The following is an 18,365-nucleotide window of genomic DNA, read 5'->3' as shown; positions in this document are numbered from 1 at the left end:
AGGTAACCTGCGGTACTCTGCTTCAACCGATGAAGAGTTAACTAAAATATGATTAAAATTAAATAATATCAGCTAAAAACCCAAGATAATTAAAGTGCTCTTAATTTAACCTTTCTCTGAGTGCTGTATAATTCACATGATTTGCATACAATTAAAACACCCGGGTAGGCATAGTTGGACAGAATTTCATCTCGACAAATCCAATATCCCACTTTACCTAATTTGCTTAAAAGATGCATACTACTAATGTATTATGCATGAAATGATATTATAGAGCAAGCTCTATTCCAGAATCATGCTTTTTTCAAGATTACTAGAAAGTAATTAGCTGATAAAATGTGATTCAACATTAATTTGTTTTTATTTGCCTTACTAATTATTATCTTACCTAATCATATAAGAATCTGAGATTTCATTTTGTAATTTTACTCTTACTTAACCCTGCATAGGTATCATACAGAGGTTTCATACGGTGTTATACACAGAGTTTAAACTTTAGAATTGCTCAAGCCTAAAGTAAAGCTCTAAAGTATACTTTTTGGGATGTCTGTATGTTATTGTGGTAGCCTGAATAACCTTCCCATGTGTCTTAAGCAGAATCAAAAGATGGATGGATAAACGGATAGAGGGATAGACTGCATTAAAACGTTCCTGCAGAACGCAACAATGGATTTCCTCATCCTGATCTGCGAGATAATACCAATATTAAGACAAAATACACATAACATTAAATCTTGAATAGCCTGCCAGAGCTGGAACAAGCACCTCGTGACCCCATCCGAGTCTTCACAATGTGTTCACTCCCAACAACTACCACTAGCATTCTTTATACAGCAATCGTATCATTTCAGTCCATTATGCTAATTGTGAAGCCAACAGGGATCCACCCTACCCTGAAAGCTCTCCCTCTCACCAGGTATTTCACTCGCTGACGAGGGCTGTGTCAAGTCTTTCCTTACCATACTTTAGGGAACAAAAATAAGATCTGTTGACTCCCGACCGAAAGATGATTATACCACGCAAATTCAGACTAAAATATTCTGGACAAGTTTAAATTTATCCTTTCATTAAAAAAGCCCATCTAACGTTTTTTAAATTTATTTTATTATAAATACCGGGAATATCTGAAATTTGTAGATAACCGATGCTTCAGTTTCAGCATCTAATATACTTCATGGAAATATAACTCGTATAGTGACAAATACAACTTAAGGCGTTAAAGTATTGTGTACACTGTAGCCGAACCTTCTTTGGATAATTAGCTCACTGTAGCACAACAGCTGACCAGGTACATAATCGAAGGAGACACACACCGAGAGGTGTAACCTATTTTTCAGTGCATATTCATTAATTTTTTTTTTTTGATTGTTGCCGCCGAAGGCGGCTAGTTTATTGTGCACCCCATACTCATCCTGTGAGCGGTAGCGCAAAAGCATTACAGAGGGCACAAAAGGTCTTTATCAGACCTCATCTTAGATTATTACATAAACAATTTCTTCAATCCTTCACACCTTATAGATACAATGTCAGCTAGTTACAGAGAAAGTGCTATTACAAGAGCTACATATTTACAGTAAGTCATCATACATTAATGGTAGGTCTTGTCGTTAATACATAATAGTTTGGCCAATGGGGATATTACAGAGTCATAGGGAAGCTTCTGTTTATTATTAGTCCTCACAATACACTACTTGTTTCTGAATCTCATATGTCGTTCATCTACTGGAAGCAAAATGTGGGTACAGTGCAAGGATTTCAGGTAATTTATCCATGGTAATAAGATAGGTTGCCATATCATACAGAGTGAGCTTAGATTTATCTCTAAAAGGCTCAATTTTACAACAATCCAAGATATAGTGTTCGAGTGTGTGTCCCTGCCTATGTCCACACACTTTACACTTTACTTCATCTAGATCCCTATACAAGCCGAACTGCCAGAGATACTTGTAGCAAAGTCTTATACGAGCTGTGACAACATCTGTTAGTCTACTGACTTTGTTACTTGCCCCATACACATGTTTTACTTCACACATTTCATTGTGATGAACAATGGACCTACTAGTTCCAGTTTGCACTGTTCTACTTTCTTCAAATCATTAAGTTTACATTCATCCTGGTCTGTTTTAAGGACTGAAGTATATTTTGTAGCTGGTCAGTATGCCAGGTGGTCAGTATCAGTATAGTGGTAATATTATCAACCCTACAAAGGTTGCTAGGCTTTAAACCCAACACCAAACCAATGTGGACTTCAACTTCATTAACAAAATTAACTAAGTACTGTATGTCGAAGATCGCTTTTACCTTGCATAAGAAATGTGGCCTTACAGAAGAATGTATAGCGTTCTAAACTAAATTAATGTATAAAACATCCTCTCCGTTATTCCATATATTACAAATAAATAATTATATGGAATAAAGGTGAATATTTAATGTTCATTATTCTAAATGGGACCCTACACGTAGGTAAGGTAGGCACAATACATGGGAAATTACAGACAAGCAGAGAGAGAGAATGCTTGCAAGCCTCTCTCTCTCTCTCTCTCTCTCTCTCTCTCTCTCTCTCTCTGTAAAACTGCAAAAGAAAGTGAGCAGGGTTTCAACGGGGAGGGCGATCAGGGTGCAGATGTATGCATGAATGGGGACTTTGGAGGGTCGCGAGAAATATCGACAGCAATGCTGATCGCGGCGGTCTTGTATGTAAGGAACATCGGTCTTTTATGTTGTTGTTTTAGATTCAGCTACTCGTAACAAAAAGTTTCAAGTAGCACGGGCTACAGGGAGCCCGTTGTGGACTTACCTGGCACAAGAGCGGGGCTGTAACTTGTACTTGTACGCAAGTGGCAACAACAGAGTTATTCGTAGAAAACAGTCACGAAAATAAACCTCCAAATCCACTAGGATGACAGTCGTGAGACTATACTCCCGAAAGCCAAATTTGGAGGGGGAAAACAACAATTATGCTCTTAAACAATATCAGAGAATAAAAGGCTTTCAGGGGAAACAGTTTCTCCCCTAGGCTGTACAAGTTTTTCACTAATGTACCCTAGGTTCATTTATTAATAAACAAATTTAATCAGTAAAGATATATTGCTGACAGCACTCGCATAACTACATTTACACATAAAATACTCTATTCATCCCCCCCAAAGAGGTGGTGTTAAACTAAATTGCCGAGTACAGCTTAAAAAAAATGTACTATTCGAGAGGACGAGTTCATCAAACGTAATAGCTATACCACTGTCCTCTCGCATAACATCGTATTTTGACATCAAAATCCCAAACGTCAAATTATGATGTATTAAAAAAAATCATAATGACACAAAATTGACTCGTTTTTGATTGGTGGGGTGCTAGGTTAGGTTCGGGCAATTTAGTACAGTATATAATTATGTACTTATTTAATTTTTTTTTTTTTTTTTTTATAATAAGGAAGGGAGTACCACCTCTAGCTGGAAGAAGGGGGACCCATAGCCTCGGAGGAAACCACGCATAACGCATTAGAGGGAATGTTTAGATCCCCTCCAATACAGTTTCTGTGTGCTTTTCTCCTACCACCCCCTTCCTTGAATATTTTTTTTTTTTTTTTTGTGCTTTATTATGCATTTGATGGTTACAAGATATACATGGGTTGATACAAAAATAATAATGCAAAAAGGTGCTTAAAGGTTATGGATCTCTTGAAGAACACAACAATGGGAAACATTGATGAATGTCACAGACGGGTTCGATCATTGTTGCAAGTCAAACACTTCTTCGAATTCCTCTGAAGTTGGACTAGTGCCCAAGACGCAACAGGCATTTCCCCTCTGAATCGCAACACTGAGGCGCTGGAACAAGAAACTTTTTGCTCTCTGGTCTTTTGTAGCGCTGATCAATTTGTCCCCCAATTCCTTCAGGAACTTCAATGCACATTTTCCCCACGAACCGAGGGTCTCCGAGCCGATCGGAACAAAGCTGTAGCAGTGTGCTAGACCTCTGTATTTAATAATTTTCTGCGATTCCCTGAAAGAAGCAGCACCACCGCTTTCACGTGTGCTGTAGTGGAGGTAGGTACTGGCCAGTGTGGCAGCGCACGTGTAGTCCCATACCACTTGCTTACCATCCTTCCAAGGTAGCAAGGTGACCCCATCAGGGCGCTTCTGAGGGTCGTTAGGTCTGGATAAGTGTGGTTCTCTTTGTGCCGGGCAGCGGGCTGTGGCGAGGCTCCTCTTGATGATGTCGTTGACTTCTTCATGTCTTGCAATTTTACCCTGTGATTTACGACATACCACGATTTACGATTCACGATTTACCACGACATTTACGATTTACGACTTATTTAATTGTATTTGTTTATATGTGACGTGAACGCCCGATGGGCTGCACCAGTATATGACAGTTGGTTATCCCATGTGACAGTTAAACCACCTTGTGGCAACTGGTTATCACATTTAACAGCTACACCAGCAGGTGGCAACTGGTTCTGCCACGTGACAGCCACACCACCATGTACCAATTGAGCATCAAACGTGACGGTCACACCAGCAGGTAGAAATCGTAAGCAGACATCTTAAACTCTTCTTCAAATGCATCCACCATGTGGCAGCAGTTAAAATGTCAGGTTCTGACTGAACACGAGGTTCCTCAAGGAATGGGAGTTCCTACAGAGAAAGTACCATGAATAATAATACTCTAAATGTACCTGTATAAAAATGACGGCTAACCAACGATAACTGTATACGGCATTGACTTTCGACCGTACATAGATTTAAACATTAATCCCGAATATAATATGATTGCACAAGCTTTTTTCCCACCGAAAATATATATATATACAAAGGGGGTTAGAACGAATATGTAATTATAGTTGTGGAGTATGAAGTACGGGCATCGTTTGATGATTTAATTAAATTTTGGAAATAGGTTACAACAGTACGAGTGTGATAGTACCATCATGAAGGCTGTGTATAAAAATAGAGTGGGTTTAATTTTAAACTTTAACAATTTGCCGTACGGATCAGAGGTTCAAAACCTTGTGCAAAATGAACAAGGTTTTCTCAGATATGAGATACCAACCCATCCTCAAAAAAAAAAATGATTGAGCCTATAGCTATTGTGGATGAAATGTACAAAATAGGGACTTCTGTCCTAAAAAAAAATCCCTATTGTACTATTGGAATTAGAAAGGGCATAACAAAAAGTGAAAAAGACTAAACATAAAAAACCTAACCTCTCTCTCACGTCGGTTATCAACTACAAAACTCTAAATATGCGTTTATTAGTTAATCATGTTCTATTTTTGAGATTCCTTGTTACCTCCTCACTGAACACATCTGGTGACACACAAGAATCTTTTCCGTTTCAACTCCATCAGTAACTTTTATATATGGGTTTCCTTGGCTCACCATACCAGTTAGTAGGCTGTCAGCGGAGTCTAAACACAAAGAAAACTAAACTCAATGTATAACCTGCAAGTTTCCTAAATCAAACCTAATCTGATTGACATTCAATGTCACAATTGTCATTTAATTTGGATGATCTAAAAAAATTACACAAGAGGCTTTATATCATAACTTTTTTTCTTTATTAAATAATATACAATATAAAGATCATATTTACAAGGGAAAATACTACATTAAATATAGTTTATATAATTCTCAGTAAACCCATTTTTCATATCACATAGCATGAGCTGTAAACTCCAAATGTTATACTTGACCCTGTCTCGGAACAACTTCAATATTTTGTCTACTGAGTAACCCTCCTGCCTGTCTATCCACACAAAAAAATATAATCAGAAAGTACCATAATTATTGTATTCTTAATTTTCTTGTATTTTATGTCAATATAAAATATTATTAAAAATCTCATTTAATCCACTAATGTTTATTCCACATAAAGCTTTAAGAGTGTCTGTAATCCAGTTTTCAAGAACAACTTTCGACTTACAGAAATAAAATATATGCATATTATTCTAAATTTCAGTACTTTAGGGGGGTCATTGGGGTAACCCCCCCCCCCCCATTTTACCCACAGTTTTACTTAATAATACCTGGAATATTATTGACGTTTGATAGGCTAATGTGAATATGATTAACTGTGACGGGAGCACGAGCCTTGCTCAGATGCGTATACAGTATTACATATTGGGGTCCTGTTGCCTACTGTTATACTGTCTGTATACGTTATAGGTTAGGCAGTTTCAAATAAAAATTAACATAGTAAACCTTAAAATAAAATTATTCAGTAATTGAATACAAAAAATGCTTGCAAACTGCATTTGAAAGCCCTTAATGTGTATATTCTTAGGAATTTCAAGATGTCTGTGGTTTTTTTAAGTTTTGACAAACATTTAAGTTTCGTTGAAAACAACACTTCTTAAAAAAGTTATTTTAAAGGTTTTTATGTTATCTAAGATAATATCAAGTGATTTGGTAGATCCTTGAAATACGGTTTCACGTCATTTAAATGTGATGAGAACTCTATAAAATACTAAATCTAAAAAGCCACACATCAACAAATTATTGAAAAGTAATTAACTATTCAAAAACAGGCGAATTTCATCTAAACTCTTAACAAATCGTTTAAGGACAGAATCTCTAGAAAGCCAAAGAACACTGTACATAAGAAATCTTTGCTCAATATATTCAGAAAATACATTCTTAAAACGTGTAGAAATTAAACTGTCTTGGTTACACTTGTCATCAATTCAAGTTCCTTAAGGCCAACTTTCGGACACAAAACCCCCACGTATACAGTACAGTGAAAGTCTACTAGAGGATGTCCTCGCTAATTTACAAACATATTTACAAAGTAAGTAATTATCAAAAGTAGGCACCAAACCGGGAAGGTTATGTAGCACCATAACATATTTTCAAAGCCTGCTTCCTTACCACGATGGTGGGTGCACCATCAATTGTCACGAAAACTATATTTGTAAAGTTAAATTTGTCTATTATTATGGGTAGGGCCTAACGAATCCAGGGGTGGCACTGCAGGCTCCATGCCAAAAACTGTTGTTCGCGTGCCAACTTGGGCACACGTGCAATAGGTTCATCACCCCTGCCCTAGGCCAACTACTGACCTTCCCCACGATACATGACAATTCCCCCCCAAGCACCTATTTTACTGCTAGGTGAAAACAAACGTGCTTTACCGTTTCTGTCTTTCCCAGGGATTGAACCCCGGTCCCTCCCTCATTTGTAAGCCAAGGATATAGATCACTGTCCTACACTGCAGGCGTATAGCAAGTGTTCTGGGGGCATGTGACTATATTTACCCGAGGGCCACTATTTCCCTATAGTGGCCTCGATGATGACAGGAAGCCGGAGGCTTCCTGTCAAATAAAGACTATGTCCCCCCATAATTTACGGCTGGCTAAGCCAATATGAGAAATTCCTCCCAACTGGGCCCTGCGCCAGGGTAATTTATTATTGTCTTGTCAAGTTAAACTACCTTCTAACAGAGCCAGGTCTCCATGACAGTTCAAACATTCCTGCCATTAACACATACTGGAATACACTAACACACTAACTGATAAACTATCAACATATCATGAAAATCACATCACTTTCTTTACAAGTACACCCAGACGACTTAGAAACTCACAACCTCTTCGACATAAAACATGACTCCACCACCCCAAAATATGTACATAAATTATACAAGACTATCCTCAACTCGACTCGGCACAATTTGCCCTGGTTTTAGAGACAAATTCCTTAGCGTACATATAAACAGTTCTGATGTACAGCCCACTAATTACTACAATTATAGGCTTTATGTTAATGATGTTGAACACGTTAAAACATCCTTTACGAGTATTTAATTAACCTCTCTAACTGTTGACCAATAGACAATTATACTGGATTTAGCCCCTGACTCGCTTTCTTCCACTAAAGTCAACTCCTCTCTTCTAACTACTTTTCTACTCTCCCTACTTCCCCTTTCACCCATTAGGTAATATTTTCCCGTGTATAAGCCTCGGTATCATCGAGCCGCCAGCAGCAACATCACATGACAGCCTCGTTCCCACCAATTGTGACCCGTCTCTTGCCGCCACCGGCGCCCTACTAAATACCATAGTGTGTCTGTTGTCCAAACCTGCCACGTAATGTTAAGGGGGCCTCAGATTCCAATTTGCCCTAAAAATGCAACAAATGAAAACTCGTTCGATTTCAATCAAACTTTTTTGACAAGTTCTATATGAAAAGTGTTTCATCTGGTCCAAGTTTCAGCATCGTAGCATAAATAGGAAGGGAGACAAAAAATATTGTAGTTGTGAAAATTATGCCAAAATGGTCAAAATCGATTATCAATCAAAAGTGTCAACTGAAACCATAGCTATGACTCTTTGCTATCACAATAGTATATATTAAACAAATATTATAATTAGTTTAATTGAAAAAAAATTAAGAAAAAAAAATTTTTTTTTTAATTTTTTTTTTTTAATTTTTTTTTTTGGGCGATTTGCATCAAACTTACACACCTGACTGTACGTAAGCCTATCTGTAAGGACGCCAATTTTGGAGAAAATTGGTTGATGTCAACCCCAGCCACAGATTTTAGAACCTTAGACTTCATTCATTTCATTCATTTCTGTTTTTTTTTTCAATTGACACAAACGTTTACAAAACTGATTCATTTTTTATTCAATTTACATGAAACTTACACAGTATATGTGGAGGACATGTCTCTACATTGGAGAGTTTTCATTTTTATCTAAGTTCATTTATTGATTTTATAATAGCAATAAACATGCCATATTTGCAAAAAAAAATTGGGGAACTTTGAACATTTGTATTAGGAAAACTAAAGATGTTTTGGAAATTCTATATCTCAAGGTCCTTTATTATATGCTAATGTGTCAGAAAAGTGTCACAGAATAATTATATCTGAAACGTGTGTTCTGAAGTGTGGACTTGAAAATGTGTAAAAAACGTTGAAAAAAAACAAAAACAAAAAAATCTCCCTTTCTATTTATGCTACAGTACTGAAACTTGGGACAATTAAAGCACTTTTCATATACAACTAGTCAAATAATATTGGTTGACATTGAACAACTTTGACTCTGAGAACCTGACGCCCCCTTAAACCACTATTACAAGTCCCACATTTGTTACAAATGCCTGCCATAACTCTTCTAATGTGTTTTAATTACTTAAGGGTAATGACACCTGTGTGTGCACATTCATTCAACAACCAAAGCAGCCATAGCCGAACGTCGGAAGTTTGATTATTGAAACTTATTGAGCACCCATCGGCTCTATTAATGTATTGTATGTCAGTAGAACGAACAAAATATAAACTCAAATGTCATACCTTAAACATTAGGTTGCCTTTATTGGGCGTGAAGTTGTTCGCGATTTATTGTACGTACAACGTACGTTGTACGTACGCAAGGTGTGAAGTTGTACGCAAGCACACGCCGTCACCACTTGTTGGCAGATTGGGAATGAGTGACCTGTTGATTGCCTTGCGAAGCCTCCTTGCTCGCGGGAAATTCAAACCATTTGGTCTGTAGACTGGTTGGATTTGAGCTTCAACCCTATCAATCTTCGAATGGTGAGATAGATAGATAGATAGACAGATAGATAGATACAGATAGGTAGATAGATAGATATCATTATTATTTCCCACTTTACAATAAATCTTTGTGTCATCTGCAAATTGATGATGTGGTTTGTAATATTCTCCTCTATGTCATTGAAGTATATGACAAAACAACCCGTTCTCAGACCAAGTCCATTCCATCTAGCGGTCGACCCCAAAGAAGCATTCATCAATTTTAGCATGCTGTTCATTCAAAACAGGAATTTTCTCAAATATAAATAAATATTATTATATATTAGCATACTGTACATATTTGAGCATTGGATAAGTTAGGTTAGGTGTTTAGGCTCTGTTAGCGATTATTTGTATTTGTAGTACGTGGGTGAAGCATTTACAACATTGTGGTTCGAACAAGTCGTCAGCGAAGCCCTTGTTCCGGAAGTGTTCGGACGTCATCAGTAAGCTCGCAGCCCGTCTTCCAAACAAAGACCCAAAGTCCATTCCATGCACTTTGGGTCTTTGTTTCCACTTAAGTCAACTTATGTGGCTTTGCATTCCATGCAAACCCCCCTGTTTATGAATGAAAAACTGTTTACACACGACTGACAACTGATGACGTTTGAATATTTCCGGAACAAGTGCTTCACTGACGAATTTTGTTCAAACCACAACGCTATAAATGCTTCACCCACGTACTATAAATACAAATAATCGCCACCAGAACCTAAACACCTAACTTAACCTATGCATATATATATATATATATATATATATATATATATATATATATATATATATATATATATATATATATATATATATATATATATATATATATATATATATATATATATATATATATATATATATATATATATATATATATATATATTGGTGTATACTGGCAGCAGGTTTTCTTTCAAACATGTTTCATTGAATATGACCGCATATTCTGTATTTATTATTTTCTGGTTTAGGGCTTCTATCCCTCTAACTATTTTCTTAGCATCAGGGCTTAATTGAAATAGGAGTTCTCCAAAACTCATTTTCGTACTTTTAAGGTGAAGAAAAGAAGTGATTTACTATAGAGTGTATTACACTTATTTGTATAATTTGCACGACGTTTCCAACCTCCATGGTTCATTCTCAAGTGAACAGATCTTACAATACTAGTTGATTTTATACCCGCATTAGGTCAGGTGATAATACAATTAAGGCGAAAACATGGGGGGATACATAAGGGATAAACATAGGGGCTGCAGAAGGCTTATTGGCCCATACGAGGCATCTCCTATCTAAACACAAAGATTAATCCAGTGTAATTGGCCTGTTATGTTGGACATTGTCTTCTGTGTTGGCATCGATATGTTCTTGTCTTGTCCTTACTCTCATGGTGGGTAGAGTAAATAGTTCCGTGATTTGGGTGTTCATGGTAGGTCGCTCTATTCTTATGTGAATTGCCTCAAGAATTTGTAATCTTCTTGAATCTTGGGTTTTGTCTATTATGCAAGTATTCTTGTTCAACATTTCTCTTGTTAGAGTAATGTCATGGGCTTGTCTCATGTGATTCCTAGGGGCACCAGATTGAAGATGGCATGTCAAACGCCTCGTCAGCTTGGTCGACGTCATACCTATGTACTTACATTGAAGGTTACATCCTTCGTGGGGGCAAGTGTACATGTATACAACGCTTGACTGCTGTAGAGGGTTCTCCGTCGGCTTCGGGCTGTTTTTGATAAGGAGTTCGGAAGTCTTCTTGGTTTTGTAGAATATTATCAGGTTTATGTTTTGGTTAGGAGTAGTGCTTTTTACTCCTTTACGGATTATTTCTTTCATTATTCTTTCCTCTTTTATATGTTCACTGTGCATGGTTGATTTGTAATATAATTTTATTGGGGGTGTTGTGGTTTCTGTTCTAGGTTCTGAATTATACCAGCGGTCCAAGTGTCTTCTTATAGCAGCGTTTATTTCCGCGTTGCTATATCCGTTGTTCACCAATACCTGAGTTACTCTTTCAAACTCTCTACTCACGTTGCTCCATTCAGAGCAGTGGGTAAGCGCTCGACGAATATAAGCATTGAGAACACTGGCTTTGTATCTTTGGGGGCACTCACTTCTACCGTTCAGGCATAATCCTATGTTGGTGGGCTTGGTATATACGTTGGTGCTTAAAGAGGTTCCTGTTTTTGTTATTAGTACGTCCAAGAATGGCAGACTGTTATTTTCACTATTTTCATGTGTAAATCGGAGTACTGACTCTCTCTCTAGGTGTCTTTTTAGGTCAATTAGTTCATCTGAGTCTTTTACTATTACGAATATGTCATCTACATAACGGCAGTATACAGTTGGTTTTTGTCTGCTACTGAAGACCCTATCTTCGATGGTTCCCATATAAAAATTAGCAAATAAAACTCCTAAGGGGGAGCCCATTGCTACTCCGTCTATTTGTAAATACATGTCTCCTTGTGGACTGATGAAAGGGGCTTCTTTTGTACATGCTTCGAGAAGACTTTTCAAGTGTGGCTCAGGTATGTCTAATAAGCCGACAAAACAGCAGCATATGTATTGATTCCTACCCATGAATACATGAACAAAATTAGCGACATCCTAAGTGACGACTCCAAATTTCAACGAATCACGAGGAACCCCGTAGAAGACCTTAAGCGGAAAGTAAACAAAACAATTACAGCAATCAACGCAAAGAAAGGTAGTGTGCATTTCAATAAACTTCAAGGCGACTATGGCTTAGGATATGCCTACGGCAATGTTAAGACGCATAAACCAGGTAACCCACTACGCCCTATAATCAGCCAAATACCAACCCCAACTTATCACCTGGCAAAGAAACTCAATGAACTCCTAACTCCATACACTCCAAGTAAGTTTAGTCTACAATCATCAGCAGATTTCCTAGAATTGATCAAATCTACCCAGCCCGATGGAATCATCGCTTCCCTGGACGTTGAATCCCTTTTTACCAACGTCCCAGTCGACACAACCATAGGAATGATACTGGACAGAGTATACAGAGACGAGAGCACCCCCAAATTAGACATACCTGAGCCACACTTGAAAAGTCTTCTCGAAGCATGTACAAAGGAAGCCCCTTTCATCAGTCCACAAGGAGACATGTATTTACAAATAGACGGAGTAGCAATGGGCTCCCCCTTAGGAGTTTTATTTGCTAATTTTTATATGGGAACCATCGAAGATAGGGTCTTCAGTAGCAGACAAAAACCAACTGTATACTGCCGTTATGTAGATGACATATTCGTAATAGTAAAAGACTCAGATGAACTAATTGACCTAAAAAGACACCTAGAGAGAGTCAGTACTCCGATTTACACATGAAAATAGTGAAAATAACAGTCTGCCATTCTTGGACGTACTAATAACAAAACAGGAACCTCTTTAAGCACCAACGTATATACCAAGCCCACCAACATAGGATTATGCCTGAACGGTAGAAGTGAGTGCCCCCAAAGATACAAAGCCAGTGTTCTCAATGCTTATATTCGTCGAGCGCTTACCCACTGCTCTGAATGGAGCAACGTGAGTAGAGAGTTTGAAAGAGTAACTCAGGTATTGGTGAACAACGGATATAGCAACGCGGAAATAAACGCTGCTATAAGAAGACACTTGGACCGCTGGTATAATTCAGAACCTAGAACAGAAACCACAACACCCCCAATAAAATTATATTACAAATCAACCATGCACAGTGAACATATAAAAGAGGAAAGAATAATGAAAGAAATAATCCGTAAAGGAGTAAAAAGCACTACTCCTAACCAAAACATAAACCTGATAATATTCTACAAAACCAAGAAGACTTCCGAACTCCTTATCAAAAACAGCCCGAAGCCGACGGAGAACCCTCTACAGCAGTCAAGCGTTGTATACATGTACACTTGCCCCCACGAAGGATGTAACCTTCAATGTAAGTACATAGGTATGACGTCGACCAAGCTGACGAGGCGTTTGACATGCCATCTTCAATCTGGTGCCCCTAGGAATCACATGAGACAAGCCCATGACATTACTCTAACAAGAGAAATGTTGAACAAGAATACTTGCATAATAGACAAAACCCAAGATTCAAGAAGATTACAAATTCTTGAGGCAATTCACATAAGAATAGAGCGACCTACCATGAACACCCAAATCACGGAACTATTTACTCTACCCACCATGAGAGTAAGGACAAGACAAGAACATATCGATGCCAACACAGAAGACAATGTCCAACATAACAGGCCAATTACACTGGATTAATCTTTGTGTTTAGATAGGAGATGCCTCGTATGGGCCAATAAGCCTTCTGCAGCCCCTATGTTTATCCCTTATGTATCCCCCCATGTTTTCACCTTAATTGTATTATCACCTGACCTAATGCGGGTATAAAATCAACTAGTATTGTAAGATCTGTTCACTTGAGAATGAACCATGGAGGTTCGAAACGTCGTGCAAATTATACAAATAAGTGTAATACACTCTATAGTAAATCACTTCTTTTCTTCACCTTAAAAGTACGAAAATGAGTTTTGGAGAACTCCTATTTCAATTAAGCCCTGATGCTAAGAAAATAGTTAGAGGGATAGAAGCCCTAAACCAGAAAATAATATATATATATATATATATATATATATATATATATATATATATATATATATATATATATATATATATATATATATGTCGTACCTAGTAGCCAGAACGCACTTCTCAGCCTACTATGCAAGGCCCGATTTGCCTAATAAGCCAAGTTTTCAAGAATTAATTGTTTTTCGACTACCTAACCTACCTAACCTAACCTAACCTAACATTTTCGGCTACCTAACCTAACCTAACCTATAAAGATAGGTTAGGTTAGGTTAGGTAGGGTTGGTTAGGTTCGGTCATATATCTACGTTAATTTTAACTCCAATAAAAAAAATTGACTTCATACATAATGAAATAGGTAGCTTTATCATATCATAAGAAAAAAATTAGAGAAAATATATTAATTCAGGAAAACTTGGCTTATTAGGCAAATCGGGCCTTGCATAGTAGGCCAAAAAGTGCGTTCTGGCTACTAGGTACGACATATATATATATATATATATATATATATATATATATATATATATATATATATATATATATATATATATATATATATATATATATATATATATATATATATATATGTCGTACCTAATAGCCAGAACGCACTTTTCAGCCTACTATGCAAGGCCCGATTTGCCTAATAAGCCAAGTTTTCATGAATTAATATATTTTCTCTAATTTTTTTCTTATGAAATGATAAAGCTACCCATTTCATTATGTATGACTCAATTTTTTTTTATTGGAGTTAAAACTAACGTAGATATATGACCGAACCTAACCAACCCTACCTAACCTAACCTAACCTATCTTTATAGGTTAGGTTAGGTTGGGTAGCCGAAAAAGTTAGGTTAGGTTAGGTTAGGTAGGTTAGGTAGTCGAAAAACAATTAATTCATGAAAACTTGGCTTATTAGGCAAATTGGGCCTTGCATAGTAGACTGAAAAGTGCGTTCTGGCTATTAGGTACGACATATATATATATATATATATATATATATATATATATATATATATATATATATATATATATATATATATATATATATATATATATATATATATATATATATATATATATATATATATATATATATATATATATATATATATATATATATATATATATATATATATATATATATATATATATATATATATATATATATATATATATATATATATATATATATATATATATATATATATATATATATATATATATATATATATATATATATATATATATATATATATATATATATATATATATATATATATATATATATATATATATATATATATATATATATATATATATATATATATATATATATATATATATATATATATATATATATATATATATATATATATACCACCACTGGTGTAATTATAGGGACCCACAGCCTCAGAGAAGGGAACACAGAGCACTCAGGGAAAAACTTGACATTTAACTCTGAATGCGAAAGAGTGTTCACTTCTCCTACCACCCCCTTTTTTTTTTATTATGATGTACACTTTATTATGCAAGGTTATACAGTTACATATCTGATTTCATACAAAAAATGAACATTAAGAGGACACAAGAAAAAGTTCGCTTCCTAGAGGCTGTAGATTTCCTCGAACTCCTCCGACGCCGGGCAGGAACCGAGGATGCAGCGGGCATTTCCCCTCTGGATCGCGACACTGAGGCGCTGAAAGAGAAAACTTGCTGCTCTAGGGTCTCTTGTGGTGTCAATGAGCTTGGAACCAAGATCCTTAAGAAACCTTCTTGCACTCTCACCCCATGGGCCTAGGGTCTCAGACCCTATTGGAACGAAATTGTACCTTTGATCTAATTGCCTGTACTTGACTGACTTTTGTTTTTCTCTGTGTGTCGCTGCGGCTCCTGCCGTGCCGGCAGAGAGGGTGATGTATGTCGTTGCCAGGGTGGATACGCAAGTATAGTCCCATGCTAACTGCCTGCCACCCTTCCACGGACGCAGTGTGATTCCGTCTGGTCGGCCGGCAAAGCTAACAGAGTCACGGTTCAGTAGGTTGCGGGGCTCTCTCTCCGCTGGACACTGAGCAGAGGCAAGGCTTCTTTTAATGATGTCGTTGACTTCGTCGTGTCTAGTGTGCCAACCACCCGATTTTCCACAGTGCAGGCCATGCAATCCATATTCGTCAGCATCTGCCTCGCCGCAAATACACCTGTGAACAGTGTGGATAGGGGCAGCAAGGCGCAGAGCGACTGCAATACGGAGCTCCTGCGGATCAAGACGTGTGCCTGTCGCAGACATAGGGACTGCCAGAAGGAAGTCCCCTGCATGGGGAGCCTGCACAGCTGTGAGGCGTGCACGATCACTGGGGGTTGTTGCTGCCTCCAGCAAAGCTGTGGCTTCTTTGTCTACAATGGGGCTGTCCCAACTGGATTGTTTCTTGGCTTTCGGCATGGCTGGTCTGAGTGCTGGGTCTGTCATGGCACCCCATTTCGTGTCACATTCCGTGTAGTGGGGGTCCTGTATCCCCGCTACATCACTCAGGGTGTCAGGTAGAATTTCCTTAACCAGGTCATCTGATGCTGAGGAGGAAGACAGGAAGGCTGGGACTGCAATTTGGGTGGCGGTGCGGACACCCAAGCCACCGAGCCTGACAGGAAGAGTGGCTTGTTTCCACTGGCATTCGTTGAGAGAGAGGTTAACAACTTTTTCCAGCATGGTCTTCAGTAGGAGGTCATACTCGTCAAGCTTTGGGTTGTTGTAAGATGGGGCGCACCTCAGAAAGTAGGTTAGCCTCGGAAGGGATAGGCATTTGGTGAGGAGATAAAAAGCATCGTGGGCATCGATGTCACCTATTCTGTCTTCCATCCTCCTAAGGTCTGCGATTTTCTTGTCGAGGATCTCCTCAATGGCGTTAGACCCGAGGGGAGCTCCAAGGAGGGTGCTGTTCATATATTCATATATATATGCTGTTATATATATATATATATATATATATATATATATATATATATATATATATATATATATATATATATATATATATATATATATATATATATATATATATATATGTCGTACCTAGTAGCCAGAACTCACTTTTTGGCCTACTATTCAAGGCCCGATTTGCCTAATAAGCCAAGTTTTCCTGAATTAATATATTTTTTCTAATTTTTTTTCTTATGAAATGATAAAGCTACCCATTTCATTATGTATGAGGTCATTTTTTTTATTGGAGTTAAAATTAACGTAGATATATGACCGAACCTAACCAACCCTACCTAACCTAACCTAACCTATCTTGATAGGTTAGGTTTGGTTAGGTAGCCGAAAAAGTTAGGTTAGGTTAGGTTAGGTAGGTTAGGTAGTCGAAAAACAAATAATTCATGAAAACTTGGCTTATTAGGCAAATCGGGCCTTGCATAGTAGGCTGAGAAGTGCGTTCTGGCTATTAGGTACGACATATATATATATATATATATATATATATATATATATATATATATATATATATATATATGTCGTACCTAGTAGCCAGAACTCACTTCTCAGCCTACTATTCAAGGCCAGATTTGCCTAGTAAGCCAAGTTTTCCTGAATTAATATATTTACTATAATTTTTTTCTTATGAAATGATAAAGCAACCCTTTTCTCTATGTATGAGGTCAATTTTATTTTATTGGAGTTAAAATTAACGTAGATATATGACCGAACCTAACCAACCCTACCTAACCTAACCTAACCTATATTTATAGGTAAGGTTAGGTTAGGTAGCCAAAAAAAGCTAGGTTAGGTTAGGTTAGGTAGGTTAGGTAGACGAAAAAACATTAATTCATGAAAACTTGGCTTATTAGGCAAATCGGGCCTTGAATAGTAGGCTGAGAAGTGCGTTCTGGCTATTAGGTACGACATATATATATATATATATATATATATATATGTCGTACCTAATAGCCAGAACGCACTTCTCAGCCTACTATTCAAGGCCCGATTTGCCTAATAAGCCAAGTTTTCATGAATTAATGTTTTTTCGTCTACCTAACCTACCTAACCTAACCTAACCTAGCTTTTTTTGGCAACCTAACCTAACCTTACCTATAAATATAGGTTAGGTTAGGTTAGGGAGGGTTGGTTAGGTTCGGTCATATATCTACGTTAATTTTAACTCCAATAAAAAAAAATTGACCTCATACATAGAGAAATGGGTGGCTTTATCATTTCATAAGAAAAAAATTATAGTAAATAT

Source organism: Procambarus clarkii, chromosome 40 (genome assembly GCF_040958095.1).
Source record: "Procambarus clarkii isolate CNS0578487 chromosome 40, FALCON_Pclarkii_2.0, whole genome shotgun sequence".
Taxonomy (NCBI): domain Eukaryota; kingdom Metazoa; phylum Arthropoda; class Malacostraca; order Decapoda; family Cambaridae; genus Procambarus; species Procambarus clarkii.
Note: the sequence above shows the minus strand (reverse complement) of the source record.